Here is an 8,287-nt window from a genome sequence, read left to right as displayed (position 1 = left end):
ATGAAGTTATACAAACCCAGGCATATTTACACAGAATAAGCTCTTCTCTCTCCCTCTCTCTCTCTCTCTCTCTCTCTCCTTACCTCCCTTCTTCTCTCCTTTCCTCTCCCTAAAACAATATCCCAGGGTGAAGATTAACAACAAAATATGTCCTTCCTGCAGCCTGCATGTTCACTTACCAGTACACTTTTCTTTTCCTCTCTCCAGGTGAGCTTTAAAATCACTTCCCCACCTGCAAATTGAATGCCCCCTGAGTAAACCGGTTTGAACTCGGGTCCTCAAAGAGGCTGGGGGGGTGTCCCCAGGGGACATGCCCACTTGAGCAACGGAGGCCAAGTGTGACCGGGGAGGGAGGGCTGTGAGGCCGGACCAGACCTCCTGGCTGAGGGTGTGAAGCGGCCCCCAGCCGAGAGGAGGGCTCCAGGCAGGGCTGGACCCGCTGAGGGCAGATCAAAGGCCGAGCGACAACAGTGCGAGGAGAGCGAGGCGCCTGGCAGGTGGCAGGTGGTGGCAGGAGGGGCAGGAAGGCCGCTGCCCAGCTCCTGGGGAGGGGACACACATCTGTGCTGAGCCAGCAAACACACAGCTAGGTGATGGCGAACCCCAGGGGCCCAGGGAGGAGCAGGGCCCGGAGGGAGGACCGCGGGATGAGACGACCTGGAGGGGAGATGGGGGGTGGGAGTCCCAGAGCGGGGCGTTGAGGGGAAGGCGGTTCATGCGCCTTTGGAGGCGACTGGGAGCTTCCGGGCCGCGAACATCACGGCGACAGGGTCGCAGGGAGCACACCCCAGGCCCCCCACCTGTCACCGCGGGCAGGCGGCCCCGGAGCGGGCCGAATACGCCACGTGGCGCTGACTCCCGCCTCCCCGCCTGCCCCCCCCCCCCCCCGGGGCATCTTCAGGCTCCAGAGCCTCTGGGAGGGTGTGGAGGACGCGGCTGGCCGCAGGGGGGCGCGCTCCCCGCTCCCCCAGGCGCTGAGCCCCAGTCCGGGCGGAGGGCCTGCGAGGCCACCAGGGGGCGCCCGCCGCCGCCTGTGCGCGTCCGCCCGCCCGCCAGCCGGCGGCGCAGAGAGGGGGGCCCGGAGGGCGGAGCGGGCGGCGCAGGGGGGTCCCCCCCGGAGAGCGGGGCGGGCGGCGCGGGGATCCCCCCAAGGGCCGAGCGGGCGGGGGGCGGGGGGGACGGGAGGCCCGCGGCCCCGGAGGGAGAGGGGCGCGGAGGCGGGAGGAAGCCGACGGCCGAGAAAACCCGGGTCCCCACGGCCCCACCGGCCTGGAGCGGGGTCCGAGCCAGCGGCTCCAGGCAACTGAGGACCAGGCGCCCGATGCCCCCCGCGGAGGTGCGGGCCACCTGCCCCAGCCCCCGCCTCCCGCACCCCCGTAGACCCTCGGGCCGCCTCCCACACCCCGCGCCCGCACCCCGGGGCGCATCCTCACCACCGGCCAGAAGGTCTGGCTCCCCCGGGGCTCAGCCCCCACTCCCCGCACACCCCGCCCCGCGGGTCCTACCCCCCTCCCCGCACACAACCCCCCCCCCGCACACCCCGCCCCGCGGGTCCTACCCCCTCCCCGCACACACACCCTCCCACCCCGCACACACCCAGGCCCCGCAGGTCCTACCCCCCTTTAAGGAAATGCCCCGCAGAGGCCGGAGGCCACTGGCCATGACTCCCCACGGCTCCTGGGCGGGGCCTGCCTGGAACAGGTGAGGGGGGAGGGCAAGGAGCCCTGGCCCTGGCCCTCTCAGGGCTCGGTAGACTCGGCTCCGGCTCCCCCGCTCACTGCTGGGGAGTGCCTGCACCTGCGGCTCTAACCTGCCTTCACCGGGCCCATCCTTCCGCGCGGTGGGTGGCTCACCACCAGGCCCCACTGTCTCCACATTAACCCGGGCTGACCTTCCCCAGCGTACTCCCTCCGCCCTCCCCATGGGCTCCACTCTCAGCCTGACCGGCAGGGCCTACCTCACAGGGTCAGTCATCCGTCCGGGGCTCCGCTGGGGCCGCCCCGCCTGCCCTCCCGGCCGCACTGGCATTTCCCACCGATCGAGCGCACTGTGTGGCCGCATCTTCGGGGTCACACGTGCCCGGCTCGCCTCCCATCCTGGAACTCCCCTTCCCAAGCCCAGGAGGAGGCCACCTGGGCGGGGGGGCCTGGGTGTGGACCGGGAGTGTGGGACTGCTCTCAGCGGGGCTCTGACCCATCCGGTCCTGGGGACACTCAACTCCAGGGTTCGGGGCGAGCCCACAGAGTCAGTTTCCGCCTTGCTCCTGCTGCAGGCCACGTGGAACCGCCATCAGAGTGACCCCCCAACTGCCCTCAGGCAGGAGCTCCCCGGCCAGAAGGTGCCCAGGCTTTGAGCTGGGCCGGGCGGGGCCAGGCGGGGGCCTGCCTGCTCCTGATGGCTCTCCTCTGTTCTCGGGGTGCTGGGCCAGGGGGTGATTCCTTCCGGGGCTGGGAGACCCCGTGTCCCACTCAGGGAGGCCAGAGAGACCCAGGGGACGTGGACGGGGACGTTGAGGCAGGGTCTGTCTGCCACCCCTCCCACCGCTGGGACCCCTCCTGCCGGCCAGCACAGCACCCTCTAAGCAAGTGGGCGAAGCCGGAATATCACTGGGGACGGGACAGGATTGGTGCACAGATGTGGCCGGCAGAGGGCAGGGTGGTCTGAGGCGGGGCAGGGCACTGACAGGGCCCGTGGGTGGCTCTGCGCACACACAGCGGCCTCTCCGCTCAGCTTGGCTCCCTGGCAAACAGCCTGGAGGGCTGTGGGCCTCGCTGGGGCTTCAAAGGCCCTGGGGGCCTGGGGGCCTGGGGGCCGTGGGCGGGGAGCTGTGTGCAGGCGGCTGCTCTCCCCAGTTGCTGGGGTCTTGCTGTCCCGGGGCCCAGGCAGCTGCCTCCTTCCTGGGGAAAGAGGGCCTGAGCCCCTCAAGCAAGCGCGCGGGGGTCCGGCAGGGCGAGGGGAGCTGGTCCGTCACCCCCGGTTAATGTGCACCAGCCTCCCCTGCACCGCACCCCCCCCCTCGGGTTGGCTCCTGGGGGTCAGTGCTCTCCAGCTGACCCCTGCCCGCGGCTGACCACACAAGGCAAGTCCAGGCCCCAGCATGCCCGTGGGGTGACTCTGACCTGTCCCTGTCCCGCCCGGAGCCCCTGAGCGGGACAGACACACGTGCCCAGGAGGGCGGTGACCCCAGGGCCTCCGTGTGCCTCTGCCTCACGCAGGTCAGCGCAGCCCCAGCAGGGGTGGCCTCTCAGAGCCCCCCAGGGTGCCTCCCCTCCCTGCCACCCGCCTTTCCTCCTCCTCTTACGTAAGAATGTGTCAGCAGGACCTGGGCCGCTCTCCACCCCATTGTGAATGCGCCCCCCCATCTCCACCGCAGACAGGCCCAGGCCTGCCCCCTGCCCCCTGCTGCGAGGCCACATACACCTGTTTACCTCGGGCCCTGCCCCGATGGAAGTGTGCCTGGCTCCTGCCTCTTCCTCCCACCTGCCCTCACACCCTCCCGCCCCAGCTCACTCTTCCCTCTGAGAGTCTGTGCGGGTGCGGGGCGGAGAGCCGTCCATCCGTCCTCAGCGCGGCGGCTCTGCAGGCGCCTGGCCTGCTGCTGGGGGACAGTAGGAGCCGGGCTGAGGGGTCCCAGTCGCTGGACCGTGGTGGCCTGGCCGGGACAGGATGAGCTCTGGGCAGAGAGGGGAAGGCCTCCAGCTCCAAGCTCCTGCCCTCTCTCTCCCCTCCCCCCTCCCCCTCCCATGGCAGCTGGGCAAAGGGGACACTTAGGAGACCGGAGAGCGGCTTCTTTGGGAAGGGCTGCCCCCAACACCTGAGAGTGAAGTCCTTTAGGGGCTTCTCACCTCGAAGGTGGGGATGAAAGGAGATAGGAACCTGTTCGGAGAGTCATGGGCGCAGCCACACAGCTGACAGGAGAGAGGGCTGCCCGGCCAGGAGGTCCCCGGTCAGATTCCCGGTCAGATTGGATTCCCGGTCAGAGCAGATGCCATGGTTGTGGCTCGATCCCCGTAGGGAGTGTGCAGGAGTTGATTGAAGTTTCTCTCTCATGGATGTTTCTATCTCTATCCTTATCCCTTCCCCCTCTCTAAAATCAATAATATATATATTTGGGGGCAAGTGGAGAAGGCCAAAATATAAATATATATTTATTGATTTCAGAGAAGAAGAGAGAAGTAGAGAGAGATAGAAACATCAATGATGAGAAACATTGATCGGCTGCCTTCTGCACACCCCCCACTGGGAATCAAGCCCACAACCCTGGCATGTGCCCTTGACAGGAATTGAACCTGGGACCCTTCAGTCTGCAGGTCAACGCTCTATCCACTGAGCCACACCAGCTAGGGATATATATATATATATATATATATATATATATATATATATATATATATTAGAGAGAGAGAAGAAGAAGAGGGGGAGAGAGAGAGAGAGAGAGAGAGAGAGAGAGAGAGAGAACCCCTCAGTGCAACTCATGACCCTGGACTGGGGTGCTGGCCGGGGGGCGGAGAGCATCAGTGGGGCCATCTGCTACCTTCGAACGGGGGTGGGATTGCCAGGTCCTTGTTCATGTCCTGATGGTGATGGGGGCACGAGGGCTCTGGAGGACGCAGACACTTCAGCAGTTGGTGCCGATGGGCATTTGTCTGCAGCTTACTGCCACCTGCTGCAGTGCACTCTGATGGGGGTCACGTGGAATCCACAGTAACTAGGAGGTAAAGGGACAGCTTTTTAAAAAGCCACCAGGGCAGGCTTAGCCTGTGTGGCTCAGCGGTTGAACATTGACCTGTGAATCAGGAAGTCACAGTTTGATTCCCGGTCAAGGGCACAGGCCTGGGTTGCCAGCTCGATTCCCGGTGTGGGGCCCAGTGTAGGGTGTGCAGGAGGCAGCTGATCAATGATTCTCTCTCATTAGTGACGTTTCTATCTCTCTCTCCCTCTCCCTTCCCCTCTGAAATCAATACGACATCTAAACAAATAAACAATAAAAATAAAAGCCATCGGGCAGGGTGAGCAGGAGGGATGGCTCTGAAATGCACATTTCCCCCTCAGATGCCGCCTGCTCGGAGTGGGGAGCCCGGAGCACCGGCCCTGCTGGGCATTGTCAGCGTCCGGGGCCCTTCATCAATGTGAGGCCTGGGCCCCGCACAGGGGTTTTCCACTCCTGGTCGGTTCCCCCACAGCCAGGGCTGAGCCCCGCCCCCGCTCCCCTCCCGCCTCCCCTCGCCGCCCCTGCTCCCCTCTGGCCTCTCCTCGCCGCCCCTGCACCCCTCCGGCCTCCCCTCGCCGCCCCTGCACCCCTCCGGCCTCTCCTCACCGCCCCCGCTCCCCTCCGGCCTCTCCTCGCCGCCCCCCTGCTCCCCTCCCGCCTCTCCTCGCCGCCCCCGCTCCCCTCCGGCCTCTCCTCGCCGCCCCTGCACCCCTCCCGCCTCCCCTCGCCGCCCCCGCTCCCCTCCCGCCTCTCCTCGCCGCCCCCGCTCCCCTCCCGCCTCACCTCACCACTGTGGGCTGCGCTGCCTGCCAGACCTGTCCCTCCCCCAGCCCAGGGGAGAGGGTGGCACGCCCACCTGCCAATCAGAGGTGTAACTCCTTTGGCCAGGGCTGGAGGCTGATCTTGGGGGCCAATGGAGAAGGCCATACACCACCCCCCCATTTCCCCACTGCTGGGAGCCCGTAGGGAGTTGGACAGGTGGGTTGGAGGGGTGGGGGGTGAAGGGAGTCGCAGACTGAGGCGGCTTCTGGCTGCTGTGGGAAGGGGTGGGCTGGCCTCTGGGCTCAGCAAGGCCCCAGTGGCCCCACAGTGTGTGCCCGCTGAAATATTTGGAATAATTAGCAAGTGAAAGCAGCATTCGCCAGGGGAATGCAGGCCTGGCCCTGAGCCGAGCCCCAGAGAAGGGAAAGAAAGGGCTAGAAACAGTCCATGGAGGCTGGGCAGGCAGCGGGAGATGCCCATCTGTGCCAGGGCGTGTGTGTGTGTGTGTGTGTGTGTGTGTGTGCTGGGGAGGAGCTGTGCACCCCCAGGGTGTTCTCGTGGGGCTGAGCGGAGAGGTGGGCTCCAGACAAAGCTGGGGGAGAGGACTGAGAGATGCCACTGTGCGTCACGCGAACACACATGTTCTTTTTTAAAAAATATATATCTTATTGATTTTTTACAGAGAGGAAGGGAGAGGGATAAAGAGTTAGAAACATCGATGAGAGAGAAACACCGACCGGCTGCCTTCTCCACGCCCCCCACTGGGGATGTGCCCGCAACCAAGGTACATGCCCTTCACTGGAATGGAACCTGGGACCCTTAAGTCCGCAGGCCGATGCTCCATCCATTGAGCCAAACCGGTTTTGGCTGAACACATGTGTTCTGTGCCTCAGTTTCCCCATGAGAGCCCTGGTAGGCTGGGCTCCTCGCAGAGCAGACCTGCCAGTGTGAGGGGGGAGGGTCTGGGCACAGACCTCCTCCTGTTCCGGCCGCACCGGGCCTGGGAGGGCGGCCCGCGCTGGGTGCACACACCCCAGGTGGGCGTGCGGGCCCCGGGACGGGCCCTCTGACCTCACACCGTCCCCTCCAGGCGGTGCTGGAGCCGGCCCAGGCCAGGGAGGCACATTCAGGCGGGCAAGCCCAGGCAGGCCCGGGGAGGGGGACACACGCTCAGCCCAGCCTGGACAGGCGCAGCCTTTGTGAGTCCCCGGCCAGGGAGGGGCTGAGCCTCCTTTTCCGCAGGCTCCTGGGCTGTGGGGGGCGGTACCCCCATTGTGCAGACGGGGGCACTGAGGCCAGGGCTGCAGGGGAGCCCTTAGCTGCCTCCCCCCTTTCCTGGGACAGTCATCAGGGGGCATGTTCAGGCCTTCAGTGACCCCCCAGCTCCCTCCAGCCCTCCCCCGCGGCACCGATGAGAACCCCCCCATCCGTGCCCTCGCCTTTTCCCAAAGAAAGTTGCAAGCAGGTCCATTTGCAGATTTAAAAAAAAATTTATTGTCAAAAAAACATGTATTGTAAATAACTTTCCATGAAAAAGGTTAAATTGCCCCGTGGGGCAGGAGGATGGATTCGGGATGCAGCCTGGGGCGCTGGTGGGGGGGCGCAAGACACTCCCCCCATGAGTGCAGGCGGGGCACGGGCGACCCCCACCCCTTCCTGGTCCCCGTGGTTCTAGCAAGCTGGCCATCCCTCCCGGTTAAGCCTCAGCTCTAGGTTACACTCACTACGTTAGTCCGTCTGCCCCTCCCCGTGCCCCCAATCCCCGGAACCAGCTCCTCACTGTCAGCCTCCGGTGGGGCTCAGACGTGAGGGGTTTCCAGCCTCGCCCCTGCCCGCGGTGGAGATGGGCAGGCGGCCTTAGGAAGTCTCCCTGCCCCGGGGGGGCCCGGCCCTCACGTCTCTCCTCTCTCTGCCCCTCCGGCTCCGCCCGCCCGGCCCCTGGGCTTTGCCTGGAGAGGCCCCAGGGGGTAAATCTGCAGTCACCTCATTAGCGTGTGCGGACCTGGGACTTTTCTCTGCATACGGACAGGGGTGGGGGTGGGGGGAGGAGGAAGGAGAACCTTTGGAAGCCCAGGTGCCCGGGCGGCCTGTCCTCTGGCTCCCCAGCCCGGACGGGCCCCTCGGGCCACGGCGCTCAGAGCCGGGCGGTGTAGCCGGTCCCTGGGGCGGGCAGGTGAGGGCAATGCAACACTGTGTGTGGGGCCCGGGCTGAGACAGCGATCGATCGGTTCTCCGGGGCTGGGAGCCGAGGGCGGCCCGGCTGGGAGATGTGTGGCCCCGTAGGCATGCCCAGCCCCTGTCTGGGCAGCAGGGTCCCCGGGGCCGTTATGGGGGGCAGCGGGGTCCCCGGCCGGGTGCTGGGGGCAGCGGGGTCCCCGGGCCCGTTATGGGGCCAGTGGGGTCCCGGGCCAGTGCTGGGGGCAGCGGGGTCCCCGGGGCCGGTGCTGGGGGCAGCGGGGTCCCCGGGGCCGGTGCTGGGGGCAGCGGGGTCCCCGGGGCCGGTGCTGGGGGCAGCAGGGTCCCTGGGCCGGTGCTGGGGGCAGCGGGGTCCCCGGGCCCGTTATGGGGGCAGCGGGGTCCCGGGCCGGTGCTGGGGGCAGCGGGGTCCCCGGGGCCGGTGCTGGGGGCAGCGGGGTCCCCGGGGCCGGTGCTGGGGGCAGCAGGGTCCCTGGGCCGGTGCTGGGGGCAGCGGGGTCCCCGGGCCCGTTATGGGGGGCAGCGGGGTCCCCGGGCCGGTGCTGGGGGCAGCGGGGTCCCGGGCCGGTGCTGGGGGCAGCGGGGTCCCTGGGGCCGGTGCTGGGGGCAGCAGGGTCC

The sequence above is a fragment of the Pipistrellus hanaki genome, assembly GCF_964339955.1.
Source record: "Pipistrellus hanaki genome assembly, chromosome: 16".
NCBI lineage: Eukaryota > Metazoa > Chordata > Mammalia > Chiroptera > Vespertilionidae > Pipistrellus > Pipistrellus hanaki.
This window is presented reverse-complemented; position numbering follows the sequence as displayed.